The sequence below is a fragment of the Vulpes vulpes genome, chromosome 12 (assembly GCF_048418805.1).
Source record: "Vulpes vulpes isolate BD-2025 chromosome 12, VulVul3, whole genome shotgun sequence".
Lineage (NCBI taxonomy): Eukaryota > Metazoa > Chordata > Mammalia > Carnivora > Canidae > Vulpes > Vulpes vulpes.
This window is the reverse complement of record NC_132791.1, coordinates 187,325,779-187,344,457: the sequence shown is the minus strand read 5'-3', so window position 1 is coordinate 187,344,457 and position 18,679 is coordinate 187,325,779. Positions and strand designations below refer to the sequence as shown.

Below are 18,679 nucleotides of genomic sequence, written 5' to 3'. Positions count from 1 at the left end.
AATAAAACTTCAAGAAATTACAACCTGTATCTAAGAAGAGACATATATGGTCAGCATAATCTGTAAAAGAGAACTTTAACTGCAGGATATTATACAGGGCTTCTAATGAAAAAAATAACATTTAGTCTGATATCTCAAGGGCTTATCTAGGAAAATAAGAAAGGAAAGAATGTTTAAGACAAAAAAAAATATATGATGGACAAAGTCCCTGTAACAGAAGTAGTATAGTTAAAAAAAAGAAGAAGAAAGAAAGAAAGAAAGAAAGAAAGACAGAAAGAAAGAAAAAAAAGAAAAGAAAGGAGGATACAGAGAAGAGATAAAAAAAAAGAAAAAAGAAAAGAAAGGAGGATACAGAGAAGAGATAAAAGTGATCTGAAATGAGACCAGAGAGACTTATATGAAAGATAAAGAAGCCTAAGGTAAGAGGTTTTGTCTTTATTATATGAATAATGATGAGGGACACCTGGGTGGCTCAGTGGTTGAGTGTCTGCCTTTGGCCCAGGGCATGACCCCAGGGTCCTGGGATCGAGTCCCACATCGGGCTCCCTGCAGGGAGCCTGCTTATCCTCTGCCTGTGTCTCTGCCTCTCTCTCTGCGTCTCTCACGAATAAGTAGGTAAAATCTTTTTAAAACTTTAAATAAATTAAAAAACAATAATGGTAAGCTATCCAACCATTTTAAACAGCTAGATACACATTTTGAAGTCCTCACTTTTCTTCAGGATGAAGCAGAGCCATTGGAAAGGGTGGGAAGAAATAGAAGAGGTAGTCTGGGAGGTCCAAGCCAGAGATGTCATGAGCTTAAGATGGAGAGAGCAGATGGAGGGGACAGCCAAAGGGGTCAACACTAAGGACCTGGGATCTGTCATGCCATATATGAAATGTGACATTTGAAAGTTATCAATATGCCATTGGGTGATTTTAGTGACATTTTAGTTGAGCAGAGCAAAAATTCCATTGCAGTAGACAAACAGGACTAGAAGGGGAAAGAAAGCTAAGCTAATAGAGCTTCATGCAAAGCCTAAAGAGGCAGGAGACCGTGATCCAGACAAACAGTCAGTCTTAGAGAGGTGGTCTACCCCTCATTCTTCTTGGTCCACAATAACAATATGTTCATATATGATATGTTCATATCCCCAGCACGTGGGATTCTTAAAGTTTCCTTCTTTTTCAGAATCGACGCTATTTGATAAACGATCTTCTAATACATGAATGTGAAGTCTGTTCCTGTTCCTCTTTTTCCCATCTTTGGCCACTAACTAGAAGTAGCCCGATCCATCCTACTGAATAGATAATTGCCTTGCTGTGAAATTAGCCTCTCCCCCCAGAGCCGTCCTTAAAGGGATGAAACAGCATGCTTGTAGATCCCCTCGATGGATATTAATAATTCTTGTTTCCTCTACATTACTTAGGAATTTATCCATCAGGCTCATCAAAGTGCTGGCATTTTCAAGTATTTTAAAGATTGTTTGTTCTTATAAATTAGGTTTTATTTCATTAAGGCACATAAGAAGCTGGCTCACGGCCTTTCATTTTCAAAGCAGCACTCACCCTTACACTCGCATAAGGAGTCTTGAGAGCTACAAGATAGGGCTCATAGAGATAAATCAACCTTTCACCCAATAAATATGGCACTTTGCTCTCAAGAGGAGAACTTGATCATTTTTCACTTCCTTCTTGTCTCTTTCTGTTCTGGTTTTTCCTCCACAGAGAGCCAGATTTATCTTTTCAAATCATTCTAATCATGGCAGGCTCATCCCTGAAATCCTAGAATGGTTGTCTACTTCCTACAGAACGGAGTAAACGTTTTAGCTCGGCACGTGAGGCTCTTCAAAATCTGGTTCCAAAGCTATGCTTTCAGGGTCATCTTCTGACATAACCTCTACTCCCCAGGCACACTATGCTCTCCTTCCAGAACTGCTCATGGGCTCCCAGCAAAATACGCCAACACCGACTTCCTTGGTTTTGCATTTGCTGTCCCTCCCATCTGGAATCCCCTCACTTTTATCCTCTGCTGGAAAATACTTGCTCACAATTTAAGACCTGTTTCGAATGTCCTCTTCCCCAAAGACCCTTCTGAATACCCAAACAGTTACTCCTTTTTCTCCTATTTCAAAGAAGATTTGTAAATATTTCCATCATCTCCATCATAATATTTTGCGACGGCCTCTTTACTTGTCTTCCTAAAGTGCTTTTTTGGTGGGTTCTAGAACTTGAGGAAGATACAATAGATACGTATTGAGATTCTACTTTTGTTGTTTGTTTGCTTGTTTTTAACAAGGATGTAATGGAATCTCAATGCACGCAAAGTGGTTGCACAGACCTGGACATACGTGGCTTTCTCATTGTAGCTTTTGTTCCGAGTCACGTCACCCAAAGAATAAAAATCCCATAAATCCATGGGATTTATAGACCGAGACACTTAAAATATAGGAAAACTTGCATGAACCTACACAAACACTCTCAATACTTAATATGCCTCAAATTAAGAAGTACATAAACCTCCTGGACTTTCCAGTGTTTGAACTACATGCAGTGCAATAGCGGGAAAGCAGAGAAGGCCCGGAGAGAAGTGCTGGAACAGTGTAGAAATTAATAGCCTTAACATGGCCTTAACATATGAAAGATCTGGTTTTGAGGACCATGGCTCTCACAGATTAGCCTTTTGATTTTTTGGGTAAGTTATTTAAATCTTTTAATCTGATAAAGACATGGTTGAAATGACTGTACCATTGGGCAGCTGGGGATCTGGGAAAGAAAATATATCACAAAGAGGCTAATTATGAGAGGAATATTATGCTCAAGAGAGCAAAGGAGCAGCGTACAATTCTGTTTCATAGTTTCTAATTTCCTATGAATAAGGACTGAAACTAAAAGGATCTATCTAGGCTGGCTCTTTCTTCCCAGAAGCTTTGCAAAAACAACTCAAGATCATTTCCAGAGTGGCAAATCATTCTCTGAGATAAATCAAGGAAAGCTACTATTTGGCAAAATTTTCAAAAAGGTTTGCTGTGTTTAAACCTCCAGGGTCTAAACTAGGACGTAGCATATACATAACAACAGGATCCTTAAGAGCTGAGAATTGCCTTCTCCCTTACCAGAAGTCCTAAAGTAGCCCAGAGAATATGGGATTGTATAGGGCCTAAGGACCTTGATACGATTCACCAGCTCGTTGGTCAACTGTCAATATGTTCAAATTGGATTCTAGATTATGATGGTGGGAGACAGGGAAGGGCTTCAGGATTAGAGTTTAGTGTGTTTCCCAAATCATGCTGTTATTATTATCCTTTTAAAAATATATTTTATTTTTCTTTTATTTGAGAGAGAGAGAGAGAGAAAGAGAAAATGCACCACAGAAGCAGGGGGAGGGGCAGAGGCAGAGGAGGGGGGAGAAGCATACTTCCACTGAGCTGGGCTTGACACGGGGTACATCCCAGGACCCTGAGATCATGACCCGAGCCAAAGTCAGAGGCTTGATTGTGGAACCCTCCAGACGCCCCACACTGTGACTATCATTCTCGGTGGCAGAGTGCTTCTCCCAGGAAACCCGAGCCAAGCCTCCAGTAAGTGAAGCAAGAGGCTCTTATCTCAGCTCTCTTGAACTCTCCCATCACGCTCCTCCTGAATCCCACACACAGAGGACCCCTTGGCTTCACTCTCGGACCAGCTGTGCTCCTCAGAACAGACCTTGGAAGTGTCCAGTGTGTCGGGAGAAGCAAGGATTTCAGAGTCAAAGAGATTAGGATTGCAGTCCTGCCACCATCACCCAAAGCACGTTTACTTTACATGAATATCGTTTTCTCTCTAAAATCTAGGGTCTTCTTTACAGAATGTGAAGAGGGAGGACTTTCTTTTAATTACAGAATTGTTATAATAACTGAATAATCACAATGGTAAGAGTTGGCGTATATTGAGCGCTTACTGGGCGTCAAGAACTGTTTAGGGTATTTTCCATGTAATATCTACTTAATCCTTCCAGAAACTCTAGGAGGTAGGCGCTTTATTACCTCTTGCTCCTTTTTTGTCTACATTACCAGACCTTCCTGTCTTTCTCACTATTTAGGGAACACCATAAGGTAACATGGTTAGTGTTGGGTAAAGTCGGGGTTCAGGGCAGTTCACCCCCGGATGCCTCGCTGTTAGCCAGCAGCTTCTATGCCCATACTGAGTGGCACATACACAAAGCCCAGCACCTAGGATATCCTCAGTAGGTGAAAATCCTCTCAAAATCCATTTTATGCCAAATAAAATCTGGCAAATAATAATAATAATAATGTTATGTCATTATTGACTCAATATCAAACAGGAACATATTTAAATATCATAGTTCAACGTTGTTTCAAAAAACTACTCAAAATGTTGAAATTATATTGACATTGAAATTGTGTTAACTGTATGGAAGTCTTACATTTTTATTCCCTTTTTCCATCTTGAAAACAGTCAATCCCCCCCCCAAGAGGTAAGTTAAGTCACAAAAATAAGAAATCCACAATATACCATATGACAAGATATAGTTAGTATTTATCAATCCTCAATGTATTTAGCCTCTCAACAGTCTCTGATAGAGGTGACTATTAGTTTCGGCCTTTTGTATGCTACATGTTCCTGGTCTTCCTCCTGGATCCCCACCTTCTCCATCCCTGGTTCCTTTCCAGATCATCTCCTCACATATATCACTTAATGTCCCCCTTTCACATCCGCCCCTTCAGTTTCTCTCTTTACAGCTCTTACTCATCAAATAGCATCTGCACACCCACTGATGACTGCAGCCCACACTGCTTCTCTGAGATCTAAACTCATACGTAGAGTCAGAATCGCCCAGTTCTCCCTTCAATATGGTGGACTGAACACACTGGAGGGTGCACGGTGCCCGAAACAGCACCACTTGAACGCGTGGGGCTGGAGATATAAAGAAAGGTTTGCTAGGACAGTGCACGTAGTGAGCGGCTCTACTTCAGGGTAAGCTGGAGAACCTGGACTGTCCTCTCCTCTCCTTTCCTTTCGTCTCCTCATGTCCCTCTCGTCTCTCCCCATCTCCCCTCACCTCCTCTCTTCTCCTCTCCTCTTTCCTTTTCCTATTCCCTTCTCTTCTCTAATTATGATGACTCCACCTTATCTTTTCTTACTTCCATTGCTTCAGATAAGCCAGAAATTAGTCATCTGTAGGCCACCTGCTATTTTTCTACATATATTTCTTCTCCTTCTTTTGGGGGATGAGGGCAGGCAAACAGTCCTAAGTCCTAAAGCTATTTTTACACCTTTCTATTCCCCTTAGATAATTTTGAGATTAAATAATTTATTACCATTGCTAAAATGAACACATATACTTGATAGTCAACTTTATGCAGAACTTTAAAAAACTAGTTTTAATACAGTATCACAATTTACACAGGTATTTTGTCAAAAGACCAGTGTTCCTTGTATTAACTTCTGCAGTCTCTACTGTAAGCACAAAAACTTGTTTTAAATATCTTCAGAGTATAGGAATACAACAATTAAAGGATGAATTGTTCACCCATTCCCATCTATTTTCTTGACTTATCATACTTCACCCCATTCACTCCCAAACTCACCCCAAGCTTCAGCCAGCCTGATTTGTCCCTGTAGAAAGGTTATTTACTTCTAATCATAATTCAAGCTGAGTTACAAGAAATCTTTTCTTTTTCCCATTTTTAATATTCAGCTCTTCCAATTCAATTTTATTTTATTTTTTTGACATTTATTTACTTGCTGTAGAGAGAGAGATAACAAGCAGGGGGAGAGAGAAAACCCAGCTGACTCCCCACTGAGTGTGGAGCCCAATGCAGGGCTTGACCTCATGACCCCGAGACCCTGACCAGAGCTGAAATGGAGAGTCTGATGCTCAACCAACCGAGCCACTCAGGCACCCCTCCAAGACAATTTTAAAGATATCTAATTTTATGTCCCTTCATGAACAAAATCTTTCTTGACATTTTTGTCCCTCCAGAGCAATGGATCGTTACGTCCCACTTCCTCCCACCACTCTACCCCAGAACCTATTCATTTCATTGCTGAGACTTCCAGCTGAGATCAGAACTGGATGTGATATTTGTTTTCATCGTTATAACTCAAACTAGATCATTCAACATAAAAGCATCTTACAGAGAGCTCAGCACAGTCTTGCTCTAGTTGTTCCAGGGGAGATGGATTTTACCTGATAGGCCAGGCACATGCCTGTACTTAGGAGCTTGAGTCACTCACTGCTGTCATCGGGAAGAGTACTTCCTTCACATTTGCCGAATCATAGGCTTGCTGCGCAATGCTTCAAAGCAGCTGATAGTTCCTTGCGACCATTAGTATTAAGAATAAGAGTAAGTGGCAAGGATAGGTACAGTTGGAAGAGATAGACTTAGGAATCTGTCACAAAAGCTTTGGGCACCTGGGTGGCTCAGTGGTTGAGCATCCGCCTTTGGCTCAGGTCGTGATCCTGGGGTCCTGGGATCGAATCCCATGTCAGGCTCCCTGCATGCAGCCTGCTTCTCCCTCTGCCTGTGTCTCTGCCTCTCTCATAAATAAATAAACAAAACATTTTTTTTAAAAAGCTTTGGGGATGAGTTGGGGGTGGGGGAGGCTCATATATGTGACAAACTCAAATGTTTAGAAAACCAGCTGATGATCATCAGTGGAAGGAAAAGGAAATCACTAACGATGACTTGAATCACGTCTACTGCAGGTGTCTTTCTTACAAAAGGCGTGATCCCAAGCCAATTATATTGAAATGACTACTTAATAATAGCAGATGGGTTTATAGTTATTTTTTTCCACCCTTTTCAAAGAACATCACCACATAAAAGCACAATATGCTCCTTACCATGAAGTTACGCAGTGATTTTGGTATCATAGGTACCACTTAATGTTATACAGCTAATGAGAAAATTAAGCTCTGGCTGCAATGCCACATGTTCCTTTGTTCCTAATGAACACGGGCATTAGTGCGCAATTAACAATGACACATATAATCATGTGAGCCTTTGCTCTGATTCCAACCTAGTATGGCTGGACCATGAGGAGACCTCCCTGTGTGATCAGATCAAAGCTCCTATGCAGTGTGTCTTTTCAGAGCAGGGAGGAGACAAATTAATCAGATCTATCTAATTTTAAGTAGCATGGTTGGAGAACCATTGGGGAAAAGTCACGGCAGGGGCATGGAAAAAGCCAGCCTCTAAACAGGTTCATGTCACTAAAGAGGCAAAGTTTCACACCCAGCAGTGTCTGTTTGCAGTTTTCTGCTTTCTAATTTTTCTCACAGATATTTAAAATTAAATTAGCACTTCTCTTTTTTAATAAGAGATATAAAAAGCAGTCTTTGGTCATGATGCATAGCACATTAGCTACAATTACATCAATATATCTTTCTCTGCCTCCTTATGCAGTTTTTGATTTTTTTTTTCTTTCCAACCTCCTTTGGGGAGCTCTCAGGGAGCAGCTTTTGCTAATAATTAATAATGGGAGGATTCTCCTGAGGAAATCGTTTGGAATCGTTATGCTCTTCTAATAAATCGTCATTTTAGAATTCTAATCAGCAAAATTTGGATTCCAAATGTTTGGTAATTACAGTGGCCCATTGCATCTGGATTGATTAAAATGTAAATGTAACTGATTCTGTCTTCAAAAGTCGATATAGCGCAATGCATATACATTCATGTAGAACAGGATTCATGCGCTTGGGAACCTTAAGGGAGGGCTGATATTGAGATAATAAAAGCATATCTTTCAATCTCTGCATAAATGGGCTTCTTACATTCAATTGCACTTTATTGTTTCATTAGTCTCTGCTGCAGGTACTTCAAACACCGAGACTCTCTCAACAATGTCACACAACCCACAGTCAAATCATATCAACGTTTATCTGCCTGAAATATGTTATAGTGCAATGACACGGCCATCCAAGGCCCTCTCACTATTGTACCAGTGCTTAGGAAAGGAACCCCACCCAAGCAGCCCTGCATGAAAGTTGGAAGCAGAACAAACGGACAATAACCAGCTATAAAAAACCAGGACAAAAAAAAAAAAAAAAAAAAAAAAAACCAGGACAGTTCATGAATGGCGCACCAAAATCAAGGACGGGATAACTATCAGAAAATCTGCGTCTTGTTTTAGTTAAGAATAGTGTCTTTTCAAAAAAAAAAAGAAAGAAAGAAAAAGAATAGTGTCTTTTCCAATCTGTTATTCCTTGTAGGTTCCCATATAGCACCAATTGCAAACTTTAAAACTTTATTTCCAAACATCATTTCATGGACTCCGAGAAGCAGCTTACTTTACAGCTCTCTTTGGGATGAGTAAGGGATGCTAGCACTTTGTCAAATGTATTTGCATGTTAGCAAGACCCAGGGGATTTATTGTGTTTATTTGTTTTTATCAATGCTCAAGCCCAACCCATAGAGATTCTGATTTAACTAGTGGATGGAGCACTGGCATCTATGCTCTAAAAAGTCCACAAATAATGCTATTTTGCAGACAGGTGGAAAGAACTACTTTTAAGCAAAGGGATTAATCCACTCTGTTTCCAGATGTACCCAAGTGGGCGTGAGGCTAGGCTGAACAGGGATGAGTTCTTTACTTCTGGAACAATGTGGGACAGTGCTAAAATCAAATCCCATCCACCCATCCATGTATCTGTTGAGCAAAAATTAATTGAATACATACCGTGTGCCCAGCACTGTTCTAGATAACGTAGCAGTGATCCAAGTCGACAAGGCTCTTATCTTCAGAGAGCTCACCATCTGCTGGGGAAGACGGAAAGGAAACTAGTCAACAAACCAACCAAAGAATCAGTAAGCCGAGTCATCTGCAGAAAGTGGAAGGAGCAGGTTCATGAACATGAAGAACAGACTGTGGGGATGCTTTGGAGAAGAGAATCGGGAGGTAGCAGGAAGGCTTTGGGGCTACCACCTGAGTGATGGACAGGAGCCTTCAAGCAGATCTGACGGGAAGCTTCCCTACTGAGGCCGAGTAACCAAACATACCTGAAATGAGATCTGGCTTAAGGCATTGGAGGAAGAGCCTCGGAGATTAGTGAGGCTGGAGGGACAGACGGGGCCGAGCAGAAGCCACAGGCATTTGGCAAAGCCTTTTCAGCCATGGGGAAGTGTCTGAATCTTGTACTAGTTTTTCATGAGAAATGGCTTGGGGTTTGGTTAAGTAGGAGAGGACATCAAGATAACTTTGAGCAGAGGCGAGTGAAAGAGGCCATAAAGGGTGGATCATACGTCTCAGTAACAACAGAGTAAGGGATGGTTGTGCTCTTAAGAGTTTGTGTCTGAGCTTCAGGGATTTGGTTTTGGTTGCTGTTATTTTACAACATAATCAGAAAATCATCATTTTTCCTGCCCTATTTCCTCTTAATAGTTCCTTGAGAGACAAAAGCATAAGAGGGGATCCCAAATTTTGCATTCCAAGTAATCAGTCCCTTTTCTGGGTTCTTAATATAACTGCTTCCAGCAAGAAAATAACTCTTCTGTCTCTACCCCACACACTTTGCGATTTTGTCCTTCCGTATTTTAAGAGGATCAAAATTAGGATCAAAATCAAATTTTTCCATCCTGAAACAGTCAGGAAATGGCTAGGGAGATGAGGAGTGAAAGGAAAGCGGTCATCGCAGGGTTGAAGAAGGTGGACAGGGATGTAGGCACCCTCACTGTGGCTCCCCCGCTGATGGGCATCAGGGACCCAGGTAACACTCAGCCCGGAGAGGTACGTCTTTCTATTTTCATTTCACAGACCCGGAAGCTACCAGGAGCATATGCAGCGTTTGCACCCAGAACCCAGCTTCCTTTTACTCCAAAATCGATGCTACTAACCAGTTTACCACACTTCACGAGCCACTTGTTTCTTTCTATATTTCAATGACATGAAAGTGCCTCTGGGAGAGAGTAGACCGGCAAGTCCTCTTGCAGACTTTTCACTTCTCTCCTCTCCCAGGACACAGGGATCATCTCAGTCCACAGAATCAGGGAGCGATTGTGATATATCTAAAAGGGATAGTGGGACCTGCCGCCTCCCTTTCTACAAGCAAGGAAACTGAGTCACACACACACCCCTTGCTAAAGGCAGAATCAAATCTAGAAATCAAATCTCCCCAGTCTTAAGATAGTGCTTTGTTTGTTTGTTTGTTTGTTAACAAACTATGCTACCAGGCTGCCTTTGGCTCTCCTGGATATGATTTATGCTTCAGCTCGACATATGCCAACCCAAGGATTGTCAGGACCATGACGGTCTCCATCCATGACCTTGAAATTGGCTTCCTGATGCCACATTGGAATCAGCAACACTCCCACCACCTGCCAACCTTTGATGTACGGAGAAGATGCGGATTCTCTACACTCTGGAACAAGGATCTGAGCTATCCCAGGGCTCCAGATCATTCCATGTTTAACCAGATAGTCTGGGGAACTATAATCTCAATACTTCTTTCATCCATAATACTTACGCCAGCCTTTTTCAGAGTTATGCTTTCTTCACATTGTTTTCCTGACCTGAAATGCCCTTCTCACTTCTTGTTGAGAGAGGACTGCAAAGCAAGCCCATTACTCCAGGCCTCTCTCCTTACTTGATGTCTCATTTTGCAAGACAAAGGCAACTGATAATTGCTATAATATGGTCCACCTCACTCCCCTTCCCTGTCATTCATTCACTTATCAAATCATCTGTTCAGAGCCTTTTGTATGTTAAGCACAGGGTTAGGAGTTTGGAATACTAAGAGGTGTTAAGATACAATCCCTGCCCTCAGGAGCTAAATCCAGTGGAAAGATTAATAAATTAATAGACAATTACAAAGAATGTGAAAATCCTCTGGAAATCTCTAAGGACACGTTCACAGTTAGATGAAGCCTATAAATATTTAAATCTGTATATCATGTTGAAGCAATTTATATTAAATTTCTCTTCTGTGTTGAGATGATGTCGTTGTATGTGACACTACTTTATATATCACTTATTTTTGGCAACCTATCTAATAAGAATTTGCAATGCATTATTTAAGTATTATTACTTAACATGTCATATATTTATCCCTCGTGTCCTGAGTGAATCTTTGAGGAGAGGCATTATGTCATGTATACGTGAGTGCGTGTGCATATCCTTTAAAAGCAATTTCTAAAATAAATACTGATGTAAGTGTCAATATTTTTTTATGTTTTTATTTGAAAGTACATCACCTAATGTATCATGCTGTACATAAAACTGCATATTTAATAAACTTTAACAATGTTCCAACAACAATCTGAACCACCTAGAGTTCACAAAATTGATTCTCATCCTGCCGTAACTTCAATGTAGCTGGTATTAATAGCTACAGATTTTATTTTCTCTCTTTAAAAAGTATATCTACAGTACCGATAAATCCATTAGTTAAACTGCATTATCTTAGGATCCTATCTCTATTATATCTCAAAACCAGTATGGCTTAAAATGTAATCTCCAATCCCCTGCCAAAAGCGTCAATCACAATTTAGCAACCAAACTACAACGTGAATATAGGGATACATGATTATTTTGTTGGAAAACGTCTTGTGTGTAAAAGCAGTATTATAAGAGGGAAAAAAAAAAGTGCCTTACTTTTCTCTTAGTCTAAAATACTTGAAAACACTTGACAGTTGATTGGAGAGCTTTCCCACGCCAAGCTCTCCCATTTTTGTTTTATTTGCCATCCTTGTGTACCATGGATGCTTGAAGTAACTGCTCACCTGTATCTGCCAGGATAGCCCTCCATACTGGCTGTAGTGACAGCCTATGCTTAGGGCCCTCTGTTTGAGGATATATCGTCCCACCCTTGTCCCTTTACCCATGAATTCTATCTCCTGCCCCTGGATGAAGAGTCTTTGTGGTAACTATCAAAGAGCACCAGAGAACTATTGAAAATTCAACCTTCCACAGTTAACAGTGACTCTAGACATATATTAATTCATCAAGACAGTGACTGGTAGTGACATCATTCAGCGATGCTAATACGGAGGACATGTAATATAGCATGATCATAAATTCTTTTGCCAAAAAAGGGGTGGAGCATTCCAAAATAAAAACAATAGGCAAGTACTCTGCCTACGAAGTTCTCAAGCTCATGGACTAAATGCATCTGTTTTCTGTCCCAAGCTGTGATGAATTCTATCTCTTGCTAGATTAAAGTAATGTTTTGGGCCTCCTTTGCGACACTCAACATGCTGTCTACTGACTCCCCCCCCATACTGCCACTGCCCCCGTGGAGTATGTTTTCACGTCTCTCACTTATACACATACACATACACACGCTGACTTCAGCCTCATCTATGTTCACGATTTTTACTTTATTAATGACAGAGCAACATGAGCTTACTCAACAATGCAGACTGAAGAAAGGGGCGGAGGAAAAACAAGAACTCTGCACTTACCTGAAAATGATGTACCTGGGAGATTTTCCTTAGGAAAAGAGCAAATTTTGCACTGCACTTTACAAAGTCCTTCAGGATATGGACCTAGTTAAGTTATCTAGCCACTGCCCCAAAAGGTCTGTTTTTGCACTGTGCCCTCTACACACATTAAACAGCTTATTGTACAGAAAGCACTGTGTTTTCATGTTGCTCTACCCACCTACGAAGCCATTTCTCTTTCTCCTTTTGATTAGTCCCTTTTCTTCCATTAGATATCAGCTTAGATATTGCCTCTACTAAATCATTCCCTGTAATCTCTTTAGGTGTTAGATATTCCTCCTCTGAGAACCCAGAGACTTGAATGCTTACTCTATTGTTGTCCTTACCAACTAAACATAATTGCCTTCCTCTCTCACTAGACTGTGAGCTTTCTGAGATAAGAACTATGAATTATTCACTTCATAATCTCTAGCACTGAACTCTACTGGCCAATTTTATATGTTGAAGGATCATTAAAAAAAAAAAAAAAAATCCCAAATCAAGATCTGTGATTTACCTAAACAGCTATAGATACAACAAACTTCATCAACTACGAAAAAGAAACACATCTAGGATTTTACTTAGGAGCTATTTAGTCCTATTTCAGAAACATATGAACAGATTTCTTGGTTTTCACTTATTAAGATGCTAGAAAAAGGGAAAAAGATTTCAAAAACAGAAACACTGGACTCAAGAGCAAGACAAGATATGACACAAACTGGTCATAAAGAAGGAGACAGAACAAAACTAATCCAAAACAAATGAATAAGTAAGCTAACAAAGACTTCCTGTCAAAAAAAAAATTTTTTTTTAAAGGAATCACAAGTAAATTCAATGTCTACTTCTTCACATCGAGTTAAATAGTGTAGGGAAAAACTGATCATCATGCCTGTTAGATTCTCAGGTTTTGAACTTACTACAGGATAACATAATTAGTTGTCATAATTATGAATGAAATATTTTAAAATAACTTTATTAGTAGTATTTATCTTTCATTTAATGGCAACAAAATTCCAAGAAAATAGGCATTTCTATTCTATGCAGTTTTAAGATTAAATGGACAGAAATTAGTGATTTGCCCAAGGCCACTAACCAAGTCTTTATTCTGCTCTTGTAAAGCATAAGAAAGCATGGAATTGATATAAATTTTAGATATATTTTTCACCAGAAATAGGAAAGTATATTATTAATGCTAACAAACAAATGACTATTTGTTCCACGTAGTCACCTTGAAAAGCAATCAATTAATTAATGTAAATTCTTATAATTCTTATAAAATGTGTCATAAAATAGGTACATTCTTCATTTAATATCACCCCAATTGACATTACCTATTTAATTATGTTAAAATTCTTGAATTGTGAAGGAAAAGGTACTGGACTTTGATTCATTCTTATTTAGAGTCTGCCTCTAACTACTGGGGGGGTGAAGGGTGGGGGTTGGTAAGTGTTCACTTCCCCTGACTCATGGTCTCCATCTTCTCCCCATTTTCAATATGATAACCTTCTGAAAATGAAGTATATATGTCCAGTCTAGTGCTGGACATAGCATTGACTTGATGGATGTAACATATCACCACTTCTTGTGATTAAAATAAGAAGATGAAACTAGACCATCCTGCAAAGCTCAAGATTCAAAATGAGAAGAGCCATGTTATATCTAATTAATCACTTGTGAGGGCAAGTGATTCCATTCTAGCTCATGGTCACAAATTAATAGAAAAGTCGCTCACTTAAGAGAAATATTCTGAAAGTTGGTTGCAATATTCTATGTAATATTACTTGGAGCTTAAAATACAACTTTTCATTGAAATGTCACAAAAGGGTTAAGGATGAAGTGGTATAAAACAATATTTCCAACCATTTCAACTTCATTTTTGGCACTGCCTTCTGAACCTTGCACATTTTATTTCTTTCCTATATTGAGTGACTTTTCAAGTGGTCCTGCGGTGAGCCAGTAGAATTACTAAGAGGTTTCTGATTTCATAGCTATTTTTTATTATATTTGGAAGCTGGTCTTAAGTAGAGCTAAAACTCCAGGGCCACTATTTTAGAGTAGTAAAGATTGACATCTAAATTATGATGTAAGAAAAGTATAAGGCCATAGCTTTCATTGAGTGTAGAAAGAAGTAAAAAAATGGATTTGTCTCTGAAAACGTTGGCTATTTGACGTCTTTGAGAAATTTTCAAGCATATTAAATTCTAAATCTCAGCAATGAAATTGTAATAGACATTTGGCTTACATCTATTACTCTTAGTTAATTCCCAGTTAAAGTTCCTTAAATCTAGCTTTAAATATCTCTCTCTTCTCCTGGGGAAAATATGCCCACATAGGATTTAAGAGTCTAAAGTACATGCTTAGGGATTAACATTGGTCAATGGTAAGACATAATGCAAAAACAATTTATTGCAAAAAAAGCTAATAAAACAAAACAAAAAGAGAGAGAGAAAGAGATTGAACGCATCTGGCATTCTTTGATTCAATCCCAGATTTTATACACAGAAACAGGAACTTTATACTCTACTCAAATATAAGTAAAATAGTATGAGTTAGATGTTCCATTTCACATATGAATGAAGCCAGAGGAAATTAGGATACATGCCTAAGGTCATTTGGGTAGAAAGCAGCATTCCCTGTGTCTAGAATGAGTTTCTTCCTATTCTTTCTCCTAATGGGTTCTTTTTATTTATCCTTAGAAATATAATTTAAATAATACCTCTTAGGATAGCCATCCATAGCCAGCACCGTTCAGTATGACATAAATTTCTAACCTCTACATCTTCGTAATACCTTGTATGTTGATCCTAGAATTTATAAAATATAATAATAATAATAATATCTTCATTTCTTAATTTAACCCACTGACACCAACACCATTGAAGGCAGGAACGATGCCTTACTACATATGATAAAACGAATACCCACCTTAAATGAACGACACATATTAAGCATTTAGGGAACAATTATTGCATAAAGTAGCATAGCTAGAACCAGACATAGGTCCGTGTAACTTTTAAGGCTATGCATTTCAGGGGGGCAAGGCAAAAATTATAATCTGGGCTATTACTACGCAAAATAAAAGCAATAAGCTCTGATGAATTGGGTATCAACACAGCGGGTGGCTTTGTCTGGAGTTAGAGTTCTATGTGGTTATGTCACCAATCAGCTCTTCATCCTAAGGCAATATCCATATTTAGTCTAAAAGACAAATATAGAAAATTATTTTTTAAAACCCTAGATATCATACCAGTTTCACTGAACATTATAGGGCAGGGAAGAAAAAGAGACAGACCGACTCCCTACTGACTGAAACTGAGCCAAGAAAGTGAGAAAGCAAGAAAATAAATATCTTCCCACATAATGACCCAAAGTAGGTCTTTCAAATACCACCTCCAACTTGATTCTTATTTTTGGAAGACAGGTAGTGTTAGAATGTTGCTTTGAACTCTACACATATCAAAGCTAAATCAAAACACATAATATAAACACTATCACACCCTGCACTGTATTCAGGTTGCTTCCATTTGTAACATCAGCCATTATTACCAACACTATTTAAGAACGCAGAATGGTGTCGCAGAATCCCAATGATAACAGCATCAAAATATAAAGACAAATACAATTTCAAAGTATTCCAGGGTGTACAAGAATCAGGTCATGAATAAGGTCGTACTGCCTAAAGTTTGCTCTGATTAGTTGCTGGCTATAGGTATCTGAGAAGGCTGGTAGGAGAGTAGACACATGCGTAGATGTCATAGGAACACTTAGCAAACATTCCTTTTTTTTTAATTTTAAATTTTTATTTATTTATGATAGTCATACAGAGAGAGAGAGAGAGAGAGGCAGAGACACAGGCAGAGGGAGAAGCAGGCTCCATGCACCAGGAGCCTGATGTGGGATTCGATCCCGGGTCTCCAGGATCATGCCCTGGGCCAAAGGCAGGCGCCAAACCGCTGCACCACCCAGGGATCCCCTTAGCAAACATTCCAATCCACAACTGCTGGTTCAACCCAGGTGTTCAACAACCCAGGTGTTCTTCTACATTGCCATCCTGATTTCTTGAAGTTATGATGCTACACTGTTTTCCTTGTATGAGTGTGTATGAAGTTTTTGGATATTGGGAGGGGAGGGGAATAGAGAATGGCTAATTACTACCCTGGCCATAAATCCCACCCATAACATGGTATTTACACCATCAAATATGTATGGAAACTCACCAGGCTCAACATCCTCACACCCAAATACCATGGAATAAAGCTGAAACTGAAAACCAAGTCACCAATCTCCATGGGATAGCAGCACTGATGTCGTGACTCACAGACTCTTTCTGCTTGTCACTTTCAACATAATTGTCTTATGAAATGACAAGATTCTAAGGGACACAGAATTGTCTTGATTAATGTGGCAAACTACTGCAATCACCAACACAGTGTGAACATACTGAACGGTGGCACAGATAGCTATTGTTGAAGATGGTAGTGGTGGTGGCCATGCTGTTGCCAGGTTTAAATTTGTCTGCTTAGAAAGTCTAACGTCTTCAAGTCTGGTGCTATTTTGGTAGCAGTAAGAAAAAAGGGCTGTAAGTTTCTGTATCTCTTAATTTTCTATTGAAATAGGGTTGGAACAATAGTGTTCTTCTATTTTTCCCCAACTCAGGTGTCATGGGACACACAGACACACACGCATGCACCCACATACCCCTTACCATTCATGGACAAGGTCATTTTCTGCGCTTATTCTTTTGTTAAGTTCAATCTTTAGCCAATGATCACACTTTCCAGGTGCTTTTGCCTAATATTAGATATTGGGATGAATGATTGAAATCGTGCCCATTAAAGAAGCATAGACTACATGATGTTTCATAGTTTCTGGTAATGTTAACTTATTACTAATTTTAGAGATCTCTTTTACTTCTGTTAGCTGTCGTAATAGCCTAGCATTACCATTCACCCTTGCCTGGAACATTCCAAGTTTTTATCTTTATCCCCGAATAATTATCAATGCTCATCAGTACTAAACTTTTCACTCTCAAAAGTGTCATGGTTTTGGGCAGCCCAGGTCGATCAGCAGTTGAGCACCTGCCTTCGGTTCAGGGCGTGATCCTGGAGCCCTGGGATCGAGTCCCGCGTCGGGCTCCCTGCATGGAGCCTGCTTCTCCCTCTGCCTGTGTCTTTGCCTCTTTGTCTCTATCTCTCTCTATGTGGGTCTCTCACAAATAGATAGATAGATAGATAGATAGATAGATAGATAGATAGATAGATGATAGATAGATAAAATTGTCATGGTTTTGTCATCCTAAATCCTAAGCATTCTTTATTATAGCATACAATTATATTGTTACAGTGCCACTAAATATACTTAAAAGTATGACCTTTACTAAGTAAACCCAATACCAACCCAGATTAGAGATGGGACATAATGCAGAAATAAGAGTGGTTTCAGAGACAAATAAAGGTATTCTTTCCCAAGTATTTATCTGGTTTATGAAAGACAAAATATCCGTCAGGTTATTTGTAAGTTTTCCTTCTTCAGGATCAGCCCTGTTAGTAGTATCTCTCTGTGTTTCCATCATCCCAATTGTAGTATACATTCTCAGACATCATTATCCTAATGCATCATAGAGATGATAGCTCTATCTTCTAAGCCTGGCAGTTGGCAATGTGGCTTGTTATGCATTCAGAAATATTTGGAATGTGAAATTAAACAAAAGAAGCATGTAGATATCAAACGACTACATGTAAAAATGTCTTTGGCACTTTGTTTGCAATTAAAATAATTCTAAATATACCTAGCACACTTTTGCATCCAATTAAAAAAAAAAGAAAAGAAATGTAATTGGTAGAATTTTATTGCCCATGATTAGGTATTCATTTAGTTTTTTACCCCCTGAGAGTCTACAATTGCAAATAGTTTCTATATATTGTCACAGTTCATAAAATACACCCTTTTGTTTAACATATTAGAGCTTTGGCAAACAGTTAAAAAATAACATGCATTTTTGTCATCTGTTTTGTTTGTTTTTTAAACCATTCCTCTCTAAAAATATAGATCCAACCATATACACAGACTTTTTTGTGGTCGGTATCAAACTTCCATTTAACCAAGAGTTAGTCTCTTTGTGTTGATTAAAATATCCTTTTATTCTTGAAACGTTGGCAAAATGAACTAGAGCTGAGATGCGTTTATAAACTGTAAAATCTCTGGCACAATCTATCAGTTAAGCAGTTTATTATTTTATAATGAAAAGACACTATCACTAATGGGTCAAACATGCTC

At 39.1% G+C, this 18,679-nt stretch overlaps 1 long non-coding RNA gene across 1 annotated transcript; it reads left to right on the top strand.

The window, feature by feature from the left end:
* Positions 1-4,819: 4,819 nt before the first annotated feature.
* Positions 4,820-11,142, top strand: LOC140594932 (uncharacterized). The gene is made up of 2 exons (XR_011996204.1): positions 4,820-4,958; positions 7,790-11,142. It is a non-coding gene; the product is annotated as an uncharacterized lncRNA (long non-coding RNA).
* The last annotated feature ends 7,537 nt before the right edge of the window (positions 11,143-18,679 follow it).